At 41.1% G+C, this 16,204-nt stretch overlaps 1 protein-coding gene across 2 annotated transcripts in view; it reads right to left on the bottom strand.

Annotated features, from left to right (window-relative positions):
* lrfn1 (leucine rich repeat and fibronectin type III domain containing 1) overlaps window positions 1-16,204 on the bottom strand; it is a 93,298-nt gene that overhangs the window by 36,280 nt on the left and 40,814 nt on the right. Inside the window, exon 2 of one of the 2 annotated variants that reach the window (XM_068715896.1) lies at window positions 6,799-6,850. The exons of the other annotated variant lie outside the window; for it this stretch is intronic. The gene's annotated coding sequence lies outside the window, so the exon portion shown is untranslated. The remainder of the gene's footprint in view (window positions 1-6,798; window positions 6,851-16,204) is intronic. 2 annotated transcript variants of the gene reach the window in all.

Below are 16,204 nucleotides of genomic sequence, written 5' to 3'. Positions count from 1 at the left end.
ACATTCATTTTGATATTCCACAATATTTACGATTACGAGCTTTGCAATACAGGCGGAGCGTAATGAATAAATTACGCATTAGAGTGAAGGTATGGAGTCCTACTCAGAGGTCACATGTATTTTGCTGCCATTTTAAAAACCGGCAGATCACAGAGGAATACAGCAGGAGGAGAATACGTCCAGTCAGACGCAAGTGAGCGGCTGTGAATGGGCGGCCATTGGGGAGAACCTGAATAATTTATGGCCCCCTCTTGTTGTGCTGCACAATCAGGAGAGGTTTATTTCAAACAAAGGGAACATGACGTCTGTCGTGAATTTCCGTTATGCTTCGTCTGGCCCCGTCATGCTTGCGCTCCACATTTTCATCTGTTTTAAAATGTGTTTTATTTGATCTATTAAACCGCTGACATGCGGTTGTAGTCGATGCAGCCTTTCTGAGGCCTTTAGAAAAATAAAAAAAATATTTTTGAGGGTGGATCAGAGAGCAGAAATCTGCATTTCAGTGGGCTCTTAATCAGGCAACTCTCATCTTCCTGCATCGTCCCAGGACGTCCCACTACGTCTGTCTCCAGAGACGCTTAAGTCTCACCGACACAATTCCTCAGCGGGACTCACAGCGTGAATGTTGCATTTTTTTTTTTTTTGCATCTAAGGAAATAATATCTTAAAGTATAGAAGTGAAGGAAAACCAAAAAATGAGAACGCTTCACACAGTATTTAAGCCGCCACACCTTCCTCTTTGTGTGGCAACGTATTATATTCCTCCGCGGTTCTGATCATAACTTCCCATGTGATTGGCAGTGAGCTGAAATTACTGGCCTTGTTGGACAGGAAAGAGAACAGAGACAGAATAGCTGTTGACAGCACTGATGCAAACAACAAGTTCCTTTTCCTATCATCATTGTGACTGTCATGTAAGTCAGAAAAGACACCGGTCTATTAATACTGTGATGTTGTTGGAACGGTTTAGTGGTTGTTGTGTGTTTGTGCGTTTCTGTTCTGTTTTTAGCTATATCCTCCTATATGTGCTTTCATGTTGTTTTACCAGTTGTCTTTAAAGTATTTTTGGTTTCTTTTAATGTATAACATCAACATACCCGGGGACTGCAGACGATAATTAGTCTGCTTTCCTAATTCTGACACATTTACATTGTATTGATGTTGAACAAAGAGTGTTGTCCCTGATGAACACAATGTCTTTTTCTTTGTCATGCCTTCGTCTCTCTCCTACAATACCTAAGACTAACGGCAAAATACGACACCTCCCGCGCCATGATGCCCCCCCGTGACAACAACCTGAAGATCGCTTTGAATGAAGCACGCTGACTTTAACGTAAAACTATGTGACAAATGCACAAACGCAATCAGTAGCCACAACAGCTGAAAAATGGGAACGGTCAATGCAAATAACGTCAATTTAATTGATTTGCTAATTAGTTGGCATTTAGTCGATGGCATCCTTAGCCATGTAGAAACACTCTGGAGCAAACGCTGGTCTTAAGCGTGGTGACAGAAACAACGCTAATTACATAATACATTCATAAAACAAGCAATATATTGCTTACAATATTGCTTGTCGAGACGTGGTCTCTGTGACGTCACCCATAGGTGTCTGTAGCGCCTAGCTCCCGGTTAATCCGAAAATGGGCAAAGAGGGGTCTGAGGCGGACTGGGGGACGCAGTAGTGGAGACAGCTTTAACCTAGCGACCTGAGACGGCACCCGCCTGTCACTCAAAGTGGCCACGCCCTCAATTATACCTACCTTTAACTCTTGAATGACCCCTCGTACAGCTGGTATCAACGGGGTTAAATTAGCGATAAAGACCAAAACCAATTTTTTTGTATTGTGCTGTAAAGTTGGCCGTTTTACATGGGGGGGGGGTGTCTAAGGGGGTCGTTTTTGAGCCCAGCCTAAAGCGTCCATAGGAAGAACTGCAGTTTTTTGTCACTTGAAATCTTTCAAATTAAACAATTCATGGAGGAAATGTAACATTTTTAGACTTAATTTGAATGTACAACCAGATGTGAGGGGTTGTAAGTAGAGAGTTAACACGTTCACAAAAGGTTTCTAATTTTGGAGACGACTCCGTCAGAGGTGTGCCAACTAAAATGGAGGAAACAGTCGGGTTAGGCTCTCAAGTCACAGCGGGAAATATAATAACATAGTCACATTTTTACATTACAACAAGTCAGGCTGGACAAAGCTGCTAATCATCTGATATTACAGACACAGACTGTTTAAGAACGTGTGTCTTTGGAGCGTAAATGCATAGCCTATCAATACGGTATTTAAATACATACTGTGATCATAAATTAGCATATTTATTCGATCTTAAATGGAAACACAGTTTCCTCTTTTTTTTTTGCACGACTTTAGAATCGAGAGGGGAGATCTGCACGTCGCCGTCACCGTTGACAAAGATCCGAGAGGATTACGTCCCGTTCGCACCTCGTCTTTGGGATCAGACAGCAATTTGCTGCCGCGCGACATGGCAAGTCTTGCTGCACTGCACAGGTGGGCAGCGAACGAGAGGAACGTTTGCTCACCTCTCCATCATAATCTCTTGTTCATCACTGAGATCTATTTTCTGCCCCTTTCGTGGCTTTTTCCCCACCGGACTGCAAACTCTGACAAAGTGGCTGTGTCCGCGCTCTTTAATGATGACGGATGGGAGTTATCCTGAGGATGTTGTCAGATCAAGGGATGTGCCGTGGGCATTAACCTGGGTGGTGACACGAGGAGAGTAAATAAAAAATAATAATATCATATCTTTTCAGTTATTCGAATGGATTATTTATGTTGTGATGGAGCGCTGCTCTCAACACGTCGGAAAACAATTGGAATAAGCCCAAGGTGCTTTAACGCTGTTAAATTGAATTTAACATTGATCGTTTCAACCCCCAGTTTTGAATGCGTTAATCGATAATCGGGGGGTGTCACGACTTAAGCCATTACCGGCAGAAGGGCTCAAAGTAGATCAAGTTTTCCAGCTGTAGAGAAATGTAAGTAATGCATCCTCATTTGCAGGCAGTTATATGATGGTAGTCGCCTGTGATTAATACAAAACGCGGTGCAGTGTTTTGTATTTTTGGTGCATTTTCTCTGCCGCTGCGGTAATGAAGAATAATTCACAAATCCTCCAATACACACACACACACACACACACACACACACACACACACTACTGAAAATGGATTTCATTGTGTGTGAATCTAGCTGTTGTTCAACTTATATTGTTTTGACACAGTGCGTTTTGCAACAGCAGTTTCTCAAACTGACACAGAATAAAGAAGGGTTGCGGCCTCCTCCTGCTTAATTATAGCGCCCTGAGAAAAGCAGCAGATGCCAACAAAAGACATCAAAACAGTGATTTGCATGAAGAGAGTCTAATTTCAAAGTGAGTCGAAATCTATACTTTGGTGCGCTGATATTTTTCGCCGTGCTGAATGTGTTTTCATGGAGGAAAAAGGTTAATTCAAATTTCCACAAGATATTAGACTTGTGTCAATTGGTTTTGCCGTTTCCTGCTGTATGGTAACATGAGAAAAACATAATTTAGAACAAAGCGCAAGACTGCAGGAACTGAAATCGTTTAATAAAGAGTAATACATTGATACTCTCTCCATTCCACACTTAAATACAAAACAGTAAACTCTGCATTGTTGCTCATAATCAATCATTTATACAATACCTTGCTTTGGGCTGGTTAATCATTATTAAACATTATATTGATTTAATTCTATATAGACAACACTGGGTAGTTTTATAACCTGAGGTAACGCTTTACAAAGCCTTTGCCAAACTTAAGGGAAGGAGAACTGTTTATTAAGCATTTTCCAAAGTATCAGCACTAATTAAATTACATGATATTTATTTATTTATTTACTCGCTCGTTTTTTTTTATTTTTTGCTGCATTCTTACTTTTCTATCAAATGCATTTGAACTTTTTTTGTTTATTGTGTCCATATTGCGGCTGTCAGCCAGCAGTTTGAGACATTGTCTGCAATTAGGGAAAGCCTGATAAACCTAATTAGTTTTTTTTTTACTTGCGAATTGACAACGTTGACAACTTAGTCTCTGTAAATAAGAAATGCGATTGTTTCACAACCTTTTAGTTTGAGCGGGAAGAAATCCAATCAAAATGCTTGAAACATGATAATCAGTGCATCTTTGAAGAGTAAACAGCAGAAACGTTACAATTTGTCCCTCAAAATGAGTTTCCATAGGCCTGTTTGCATTGTTGCTTTCAAAGACCTGTGGTGTGTCTTCGTGGTAGCAAAGTGTCACAGCGTCTACAAATGTGTTTCTCAGTACAAACGACTCTACAAAGCAGACATATTATGCACTAACAAGGATATATGAAGACAATAACAAATGGATAAAGCAGACTATAGAGAGTTGTGGATCTGTATTAGCCCTGCGTCGCACTCTATTCTGAGCAGTCTTTCTACATAAAACTGCTTGTTAGAGGGGAAAGTAACGAAAGTATTGTCACCTGGACCTCACATGTAATAAGATGTCAAACTCATTCCCTGCACTCTGTTCCCAACCGAAAAGAAACTGCAATCACATTATCAAAGAATATGATGATAATGAATAATGTCATACCCCAAAATCATCAACTTGTGTGTAATTTAACATCACCCACTAAAAGCCTCTGAGTGGCTAATATTCTAAATGCTTAATCAAACTAACTGATTTAATCCGTCTGTTTCCAAACCGTCCTCACTAAGGATCTGCTTATTTTTTGTTACATTTTCTTATTCTTGTTTCTCGGTGAATACCTATGGTTTTGTTAATGCTGACGCTGTGGTTATTAACTTTCTATTTCTACCCCATCGCCAAACGACCGTGGCCGATACAGCCCGATCCCTGCTTACCCGAGTATTGCTGAAGTCAGACACTCCCCTTGTGCAGAGAAGCATCCTGCAGGACCGCCAGTTCAAAGCAAGAAAAAAAAAAATCAATTACCTCTTACGGTGCCACATTATGTAAACCCCAGCCATCTGAAAACGATCAGAATCAATATCTGCAGCGTTTAGCAGCCATGCCTGGCGTGAGGTGATGTCTCTCAAACATGCTTTGATATGGTGTCTGTACAGCCGTGTGATTTTATTTTACCCGTTTCTACTCCTGCACAAACACACACACAGCTATGTTGCATTGAAAACGTATGCTTTACAACACAGCAGTGGGCATTAATTATAATAAAAACAATATTTAAGCTTAACAGTGCTTTAAAGAGAAGGATATTTTAAGTGACATTCTTAAATGAACTGCAAAGCAGAGAATCTCAGATCTCAGAGCTTTAACGACGGCAATAAATTGCTCTTGACTCGTTAGACCACAAATAAGATCAGTGCTACTATCAGTAAGTTCAGCCCTACCTGGTGATTACTGTAATACACGAGAAACCCAATTCAGCCAGGGTATATCAGGTTACACAACATATTTGTGCTCACATTATACCTTTTGTTTTAGAGCCACACAATTACCACTGTAGTGGACATTGATGAATCTGTTAGGAAAGATGCTGCAAAAAAAGTCCAATCTTTGGCATTCATCACAGACTTCTAACCGAATGGAGCGAGAAAGAACGTTTGCATGTTGGGACAACAATGTGGAAAAACAATAGGTAGAAAAGTAACAAGTACAAAGCTCGGATGTCTTCTTTCCATATATGAAAACATGTCATAAAGAATATAAAGCAACGCTCTTTGACGAGAGGTGAAGACATTTACCCACAACGTGGAACCTGGTTCTTGCTAAGTTTATGTCATGTGAGAGAACGGCAGCTGAACAGCTGTCTTTGTCTGCCCACATAGAGACCTAGAATGTGAAGCACAAATTATGTGACATTCAACGCTTGATATGTCCTTGATGGCGGCTCCACAAATAATTGCCTCGCCACTGGATTAATGGAGCAGAGAGCTTCCCTTCCCTGTATAATTATTTAGAGTGTAAAGCAAATTCCCTTGAACACCTATGTCCAACCACAAACTCCTGTGAGGAATATCAAATGCTGTGCCCCGTTCACGAGTTCATCAAACCGTCTATTATATATGTATTCTCAATCCGTGTTCACAGCGGCCCAGGGTGTTTTTTCTGCCGTTCATCAGAGGGGCTGTTTTCCCTATTGAGATAAGAAATTAAATCTGCAGGAGCAGAGGATGCTGGGTTTGCTGCAGGGTGGCGAAGCAGCAGCTCTGATAATGGAGCCGACTCCCATTGCGCAGGCTATGAGGCAAACAGCCGTGGCGCCAGCCCAACCCTGCCTATGTGAGAGGATAGCTAACAGTGTCACTCTGCGGAAGCTCTCTCTCTCTCTCTCTCTCTCTCTCTCTCTCTCTCTCTCTCTGCATGTGAACATGTGGTTAAGTCTGCATGTGACAGAGAGCGGAGGAGAAGAATGAGATGCTGAATGTGTGGGAGGAAAGGGGAAGAAAATGGGTAGCACTGCAGGGTGTGCCTTTTGCGTTTGATGTGCTGAGAATATGCATGCATGGAGAGTCGAACACACTGACCCATGCGGAATAAAAAGTGAAGGGGCGAATTCACAAAAGGACTGCGCAGATTTTGCAGGCTGTTAAACTCGGACATATGAGACAAAAGGAAGCCGTGTGCTATCAGCGGCCGCAATCCATTCGTCAGAGAGTGATAAATAGCCTCAAAGCCTCTCCCTTCTATCCCCTTTGCCCCATCCGTTTCTGCTCCTGTTCTCAGCCTGGATGGGGTATGTGTGGTAGTACATTATGTAAATGTGAAGAGGGTTTTAATTTCAATTTGGGAACTCACCAGAATATTGAGTCGTTTTGGATGCTCCTCACGGGGTTCACTTCAAAGCAGTCTGCAGAGAGAAATAAACGGTCACACCTTAATGTGCAAAGTACAAATAACATTGGGGGCCATACGGCACCAGTTGTAATAGTGTCAGAATCATAAAAAGGTTCAATTTATAGTTCAATATTTGATTTCATTCCAGACTCAATACAAATGATTTGATATTTCTGAAGCAGCGGAACAACCATTTTCTGCCCAGAGCCTCTTTGCAAAAGGGAATTTAAAAGAGGAGAAATTGCAGCAGAAATATAATTTTTACGTTCCTTCTTCTGTACAGAGGACTCCTGCTTTGTACACATCACCACTATCTGTCTTCAGCTTGTGTCATGACTAACCTTGGATTGTACTCTGGGCTACTTCCATGTGTATTTTGGTCACCACAACTATTAAATGCAATGAATGGATTCAATGAATAGAACATGTTCCATCTGTAGGTTTTAGCACTCTTCATTTGTGCTGCAAAATAAGTAATGGGTCCTTGTATAATGTTGAGTCATTACATAGCGTATTATTAGACTGCCACCATTAATAAACCCTATGCATTTACCATACCAGGTTAAAATTCAGCCAATGAATGCAACAGAGTGACAGAGAGCTATCATACAGCGAGTGACAATGAGAGTACTTTTAAAAATGATGTCAGTGAGGTGCAATGTAGAAATACATTCCAGTGAAATGCAGTCCAATACTGCAACAAGCTCCACATCCACCATAGAGTTGAAACGTATACGAGCAAATTATGTTTAATTTGCCACTTTTTAGATCATTCCTGACAGCGGCGTTGATTCTGCGACTCTATGTTAAACTAGGGAACCGATGTCCACCACTGCTGATGAATATTAACATTCACCACCTTCAAGGTATAAGGCCAAGGTGCTTAACAGGTTTTTACAAGTGGACGACTGGAAGTGGGATGACACAACGGCGTATTCGCTATCCCAGGTATACAAAATACACGGTTATATTTGTGTACAGTTTATTTAAAGATGTCATATCAAAAATACACCGTCCACTGTCAAAAACATGTTTTTAATAACATTGTAAATTCAAATTCCTCCTTCTATTTTCTTGTAATGAAACTATTTTTAATGAGTTGTCTTCCAATCTGGGTCATAAACTTAGAATTCAACCGATCAAATTAAATTTAGCGTACAGTGATAACTGACCGTTAACTTTGCCCTACAAAATGACAACTGTGGTTAGGAGACTTTATCAGCAGTAGCTAGCTAGCTAGCTAGCTTAATTAGCTAGCTAGCTAGCTAGTTAAGCTATTCCCTCCAAAAGGTAGTTGAAAACATCGCCTTCTCTGACTGACTTTTTAAGTCAACTGACTTCTTTCAAAATGTTAATCTTGTAAAAGGAGTCTTGAATGTGCACTTGAAGGCTAAATTCACGATAAAACAGAAGAATCCGTCTAAAGCTTCACGTCCCAAACAACCAGCTGACAAACGTCCACATAGAAGACACAGAAACAAACAGCGTACAGCTAGCTAGTCCTGGTGTTGCTTACTTTACATGCCTGTTTGTATTTTCAGCATGTTTTACTTTTAATATTACGAGAGACAAGGCTTTTAGCGTGAGGGCTAACAAGCGAGTTTGACGAACGCAACACTATGTTGGCTGGTGTTGCAGGAGTGTTAACTTTCCAAACTTCCCTTTCTCCAAATCTAATAAAGAGCAGGACATTAGTCGGACATGCCATCAATTGAAGCTCATGTCACAACAGATAAAGGCATAAAAAAACACTATCCAAAGTCTTTAAATGAAAAGTATAAATCATTCTTTAAAATGTTTTTCCAATCTTTATTCAAGAGCATGGTTTCTTAAATGTGATAGGAAAAAAAAGCTCCACAGTTATTCCAGTCACTGACCTCAGAAAGTCAGGCTGCATTTAACTGCCATGATACACTTTACTTATCTTTTCTGGTAATTTTACCAGCTGAGAGCACATAAATGAATTTAAGCAGTTGCGAAAAAAAAAAAAAAAAAAAAAAGACCAACTTTTAAGTGCCTCTGGTGCAATGTGTTCATGCACACCTTGTTTTGAATGTTCATCAATCTCATGCAGGAACTTCACCGCCAAACTAAACATTTTAGCTGTAAATAGTTTTGTGCACAAATAAAACTTCTTGGAACTCATTTCAACTGCTGCAATACTGTATATAGACTCAAACAATTCAAGGGACCCACAATTTGTTCTCTCCTTCCCAAGTGCACAACTAAAGGCGTACGTGGAGCTATTACAGTTAATTGAAGCTTTTGTAAATGAAGAAAAAAGGGACCACTTTCCACCGATGGTTTTTTTTTCCAGGAATAATGACAACGGAGGAATTGCTCCGATTCTCCTCTGTCAGATTTAATTGCCAAGGCAACAATCTTGATTAGGATCTCAACAGTCCTTTTTTTTTATTATCAGCCCCAGCCAAAGCAACACAGGGTGTTTGTCCAAGCAAGACATATTTACCAACCCGAACTCTCACTTCTGTTAAGTGAAAACACAAAAGACCCTGACATTGAGAGCAACCTTCAGTCAGCCATCCATGACATCTAGAGAGAGAGACGTGCCTCTTCTTCTTCTTTAATGTCATCTTTGCAACTCACTTCTCGACTACGAGAGGTAACTCAACATGTGGGCGGTATTCCATAGCTTAAATTAAAGTAAAACCTACCTAGTGCTACTAAGAAATCGGCGATATATCATTCTGTGTGGGTGGGTTTTTTTATGCAACTGAAATCCTTTACTTTCAAAATGTCACAAAGTAACGTCCGGCTTTCTGACTGACCTGAGACGGTGACGTGAGAAGTACAATTTCACGCATGTCGCACTTCACGGAGACGTCCATCTTATGTTCATGTTACCTGAACACAGAGGAACTGATTAAAACCTGCTACACACACACACACACACACACACACAGACACACACACACTGCAAATATCACCAGAGCTATTCCAGCTGTAATCTTAAGACATAGCGACTGCATGCTAACTGCCCCTCCATCTATTCATCAAACTCCCACGCAGACACATCAAGCGCGTTCGCCGCACGCACAGAGGCTTCAGTTGAGTGACACAGCTATTAGGTTTGTGAGAGATTTTACTTATTTGTTGTTTTTTCTAATTACAACACTGGTAGTAGGATGTGTATTTTGCAGCGGAGGAGGAAAAGGTTGCACATTTAAAAAAATAAATTTTTTTGCTGCTCCAAAATGTCCTTCGATGATCAATAGGCTCATATGCTCCTTTCAGCCGTATCGCATATCTGTGCCAATGCAGCAGGATTATTAATTAATACAAGGCTAATCATTATTTTCATTATCAATTGATCCGCCTTAAACAATAAATAGATGATGAAAATATTTGCCAATTCATTTTCTGTCAAATGAATAGTCAATTAACAATAGATTAATGTGTAAAACCATATCACACCTTTAGATTAATTAAACTATGATAGGTGATCCAGTAGTTGCTGAAACTGCAGCTGTCAGGGTGGTGGTTTGCTTTCCCCTCTTTTTCTAAACCCAGTGTAGCAACCCAGCCTTCTCATTTCATCCTCAAGGACAAACAGCTATTTGTTCAGCGTTTCAGGGCCTCGGAGATTCAGCACACAGGGCGAGGCAGGCGCTGCTCGGATGACTGTAAGCTTTCATTATGTCTCCGCAGTTTTGACAAAATGGATGTTTCAGTTGACATATTTCCACCGACTTTAGTTTACAGATGGGCATTCAACAGAAACGCAAACAATTACACACCGTAAACTGCAACATTCTACTCCCAGTATTTTTGCAGTACCTGTTAGCCTTTGGTGTGGGACTGGAAACATTATCGCCTCCCAGTCGAAAAACACCCTCTAGAATTGTTAATGAGGAGTGAAAAGGAACCTACTACCGGGGCCTTTCCATTGCAGTGTGAGAATGCTCGGCACACAGCACATCCACTTCTCCATTATTCGGCTTGACTCGCCACGAGGCTAAAATAAACATTTTGAGTCCAGGACCCACATTGCCATTATAAGACCTCCAATAAAAAAGCATATATAGAAACACGTATTTGATCTGGAGCTAGGGTGAACTTAACCAGTTGGATGAATAGTGGCGAGAGGCTATCACATACAGTGTGAGCCAGGCCTGGTTATTCTGCTTCTTTAATCCCCCCCCTCTCTTGAAGCGATCAGTGTGGAATACAAATCAAGAGGTGAAATGTTGAGAAAGGGAGCGGATGCTATAAATACCTGCTCTAACACGTGGCTTGCTGATGGCTTTTTAAGCATGTTTCGTCAGATACCAAACAGCCGCGTTACACTGCAGCCTCCGCTGAGTGTGATTTAACAGACAGCATATGGTTCTCTTAGCATGCCCACACAGTTGGCACACTGACCATTACCAGTACCTTCAGGGCAGCCAGTGTGACCTCCAGAGATGAGAGAGCTCCAGACAAAAGCAACAACCCGCGGCAAAGTGGAGGCCTGCACCGTGGGCTGCATACTGCAGAGAGCTGGAGCACACGAGAGCGCAGAGATAATGGCGACGGCGAGGCGGTGTAAAAAAAACCCAACAAAAAACGACGAGGAAAAAATAAATAAATTGTGTTTAACTTTAATATTTACCGTGACTAGGGTGTTGTGACTCCTTTGTTAGGAAGTAAAATCGCGTCCTGGTGTGACACTGAGCAATAATACAAGTTGCCCCAGAGAATCACATCAAATAAAATACGCTCTAATAATTGCTCTGGTTATGCAGCTATTTTTTAATAAAATAATACATTTAAAGAAAAAAAAAAAAAAAAAAAAGTGTTACACTTGCAAGTCTGTGCTATCATAAACCATGTCCGGCATATTTATATATATATAAGTCAGTGAACCAAGGTGAACATGGTAATTGGAGTAATGCACTTTCGTCATGTCATATGAATAATTACGCAATAATCGCAATGTTTGTGCGCCAGTGGCCACAGAGGTCAGCAGGGTTACACACGAGTCTTCACCACGCAGACAATGCGAGGGATCAGAGTTTCCCTCTGTTCCTGATGAGTCAGGGAGGATCGTCTCCGTTGCTCATGATCTGATGCTCTGGTAGTAAGCTCTTTACCCCCCCCCCCCCTCCCCCCCCCCCCCGTGAGCCGAAGCCTCTGATGATGTCCGTACTGCTATTTATACGCTTACCACCGCTCAGCACATTTACCGGTACCACATAAATAATCAGCTGGTATGAGAGATGGCGTGCAAGGAGGACGCGTTTGCTTCAACGCAGCAACTTCTGAGGCTTCCTACTTCCACAGAGCAACGCACCACGTTCTCAGTGTCGCATCACTCCGGATCGTCCCTCGTCGTGATTTATGAGGTGAATGCATCATTAATAGCCTACTCCTGAATGCATTCATCACCAAATGATTTGCACATTTCTTTTTTGTTCTCTTTTAATATGCATGTTACAACACAAGCTTTTAATAGTAAATAACAATAATGTATATTGTGTGAATGTACTGAACTAGGAAGGAAGGTGATGCATACATAACATGTGCACAGGACAGCAGCAGTGAAGCCGATTAGACGCACTAATCATTTAGTTTTGTTGTCCAATTGACACTAGTACTTTAAAATAATACTTTGCAGCGGTAGAAATGAAAATTGCTCAATACGCTGGAACTTTTGCACTATGAGGTTCTGTTTTTGTGAAACTGGGTGCAAATTTGAACATAATTGCAAACCAAATTTAATGCAATTGTGGCTCCCAAAAGAAACCTTAAATGTAGGTGTACAAGCTGTCTTCACAAACTGTCTTGCACCAGGATTAGATTGAGCGTCTAGTATGCAAAAAATTGCATAATCCCACCACTAGTTTACCGTTTTTTTTTTTTTTTTTTTTGCTCATGTTTGCGCTCAGCCTCTCCAAAAGTGAATGAAGAAATCTCCAGCATCATCGGCAGGCAGGGTTGGGATAAGCTTCCGTAATGGCAGATCATGTCAGCTGTCCCATTTAAAAGCAGCAGACTGTTTCCTAAATGGCTGCGAGGAGAATCAAGTCCGTCTTTCCCTTTGAGTGGCTAAACTGTTCCTGTGGATGTGACAAGGCCAAAAGCACCCCAAATGTGATTACACCGCATTGCAAATATTCTCCCAAGGGTACATCATGTCCCTGTTAAAACGCATTTAGTCTTTTTTAAATCAGGAGACAAGCTAAATGTAGCATTCTATCCGTCAATACGCGCATGTAGGTATTTAGCAAACAAAACTATTACATTTTAGCGTATATATAACTAACATAATAAATGGCTTTGTTGGTTTGAATCCTTGTGTTACTTATTTCACGTTGAAAACATGCACATCCTTCAAATTAGTGACAGCTGGAACACATGTATTTTTGACCTTATTATATGAGTTTTAGATGTTCATTTGTAATAGATTCAAGTTGTTTTTGTGATTTTGGGATGTGTGCGTCTTCACCAACTGTACAAAAATCTACTGGCTCTTTTAAATTTAGACGTGGTCTGAGGAAATGCATCCTCAACTTGCCAAAATGGGAACCAAAAATGCTGCATCCCATCATCTGCACAAACACCACCTCAGCCTTCACGAAGCACCTTTTAAAAAGGGGTTATTTTCCTCATATTTCCTTGGCACCGACAGGTCAAAACAGCTGTTTGGGGAAATCATTGTGCCCTCACCAACATTGGCGCAATAAAACTTGATCTGAGCCCAAAAAAAAAAAAAAAAAGCCCCACAAAAAGGCACATGGACAAAACTTGCAATAACACCTGCGTTTCAAGAGGTTTCAATACATAAAGAAGCAAAAGAAGAAGCCAAGGCTATGTCTTCCCCAGACAGCTGCTTTGCCTTGTTGCTGCCTGGAGACGCAATAATAAAAAAAAAGACTCTGCTACACAAAGGCAGTCACTGCACTGATCAAACTAATCATTGGATGTCGTGCCCATTGAATTAAAAAGAGAAAGCAAGGAGTCTGATGAGAGGTAGCTTATAGCTCTGTCAGGGTTGAAAATGGAAAGTGAAAAGATTTGCTCCTAAGTATTCAGCAGAGGCAAAGTTAAAGACATTTTGAGGACCATTTCAAACCCAAAAGTGTCATTTTATGGCCCACAGCTTATTACCACCAATCTAATGATGTGAACGACGATATGCTGTCGTGCAATTTTCAAAATGTCCCAAACACAGCGAACCATGTCCAAATCGCAAATTATTATCAAACGGGTAGACTAAAAACAATAACAGATCCCTTCATATTAAAGCATACAAGGCGGTTGTCTTAACTTGTATTTCTATCATTAGCAATTTGTACCATCATAGTGGAGCATATGACAGTTCATAAAAGCTAAACATGTTTTAATGTTGGCTCTTTTAATTTGAATCTACTGTAGCTCAATTTATTCAAATATAAACTAATTGCAGTGAGTTTTCTGTTCGCTGCTTCAGTTTAAACTCATTTAAAAAGTCAATAATTTAACTGGAGTTCATGACTTTCGAACTGAACACAACTCCAATGATAAGTTTTCATCCCGGATGTACCGGCATAGGAATAAGATACAGGAGTGGTATAAATGGATAAATGGTCGGCTATGTTGAAATGTTCCAGGTTTCCACATTCAAGAATTTAAAACCTTCAACCGATCGATGGAATCTTTATGTCCAGATTGTAGTCCGTGATAAGGTAAGATGATATACAATGAAACTTTAATGACTGTATGAAGAAACTGGACTGCTGCTGCAGCAGCAAATATTGACAGGATACAATGAGAACATCCTGAAATATGTTGCGTTTAACACTGAATGCCACTTCCAATATGTTAAGTGCAGGGTTTCAAATGCTTGGCAGTGCAAAAAAAAGAGGAAGAGCAAAGACAATGCCATTTTCAACATTTAGCAACATCTGAATAGTAACGTCAACATTGTGCCTGAAGACACTCGCTTTGAAAAGCCATTGTTTTTCATATAGCTCGAGCTGACAGTCGTGGTTAGCTGGACTTGGACAGCCTTGCTTAGTCACACTGACAAAGCAGTGTTTCCACAAAACACCAGAAAAGCCCTGTTATGATCCACAGTTACAGACTCATTTGAACTCCGTATTTGCCGAGCTCCATTGTCTGTTTAGCCCCAGAGTTGTGCTCGAGTGTTAGCTTTGTGTGTCCACTTATTTACTCCAATGACTGCAGGCCTCATAAATGCCACAACGTCAGTGCAACGAATAAAAACGCAGCCCGGAATCCTCTAGATGATATTTTATTAGACAGGATAGCGTTTCACCAACGGTTCAAATATGTTTTGTCGTCATAGTGCCAGTGGATCGACGGTAACATTTATATCACTGCGGTGGCTAATAATAGCAACCTGCCAGCTACCGCTGCAAACACTGTGATCGGCAACAACAGTAAGCCTGCAAAACTGTTGTATCCTATCCATTTATGTCAGCGTATTGACATCCTTGCTAATATTGAAAGGGATTATGTGACTTAAGTCTGCATGTTTTGCATGCCTGAAGAAGTGTTCTACTTGGATGGAAGCTGATCGTGCCGTGCCAGTCAGCTCTGTCTGAATACTGACTTCCTCCTTCGCAGATAATCCCGTGAAGAAGACAACTCTTAAATGCCTAACATCCTTAACACAGCTCTCTCAATTCCATGAATCACAATTAGCCACCATGGACGCCCAAATCCATTCCGTGCCTCGCCGTGGACCTTTTCCACACGCCACTGAAGATGTGCCATGACCATGAATCAGGTTCAAAGTGATTCGGATAAAAAAAACATCACTGACAAGGAATGTGCTGGTGAATATGAAGGGCATAAAAGGCACATGCGGGAACCTGCTTGTTGCTGTTTTCATATTAAAGAAACTTAAAGGTGCAATATACAGGATTCAGAGCATTAATATGGCAGCAGACAGCACTTTGCTACGTAAAGATACAGTGGAGTAATGTCTACCGGAGCAGAGAATGTAGTTTATTAGTGCATGTTGCACGTGAGCGTGCCCCGCTGTTTGGATCACGGCCGCCGCTCTGTGCTCACACACACACACACACACACACACCGGTTACAGCCGGTAATGCCGTCCCGACCGTTAGCGGAAGCGCCCACCCTCTGGTTCCCCTCCAGGTAAACACAGTTTGCTCCGTCAGCGCTATCGCCACAGATTGCACTGTTTGTGCTGCTTAGCACTGCTGGCTGCGAGCCGCTGGCACAACTATAATTGTGTTACCAATCTTGCATATAGCAGTTTTAAATCATCCCCTCTTTCCTGTATGGATGGGTTATACAATATAATTCTTTTGCTTTCCATCTATTGAGTCATGTTGCATTCCATACAGACACAGCTCAAGCCTCTCTTGGTCTTCACCACAGAAATGCTGCAGAT

Source organism: Cebidichthys violaceus, unplaced genomic scaffold (genome assembly GCF_023349555.1).
Source record: "Cebidichthys violaceus isolate CVI_PGR_0920_01 unplaced genomic scaffold, fCebVio1.0.p SCAF_1, whole genome shotgun sequence".
Classification (NCBI taxonomy): domain Eukaryota; kingdom Metazoa; phylum Chordata; class Actinopteri; order Perciformes; family Stichaeidae; genus Cebidichthys; species Cebidichthys violaceus.
Note: the sequence above shows the minus strand (reverse complement) of the source record. Positions and strands in the feature narration are given on the sequence as shown.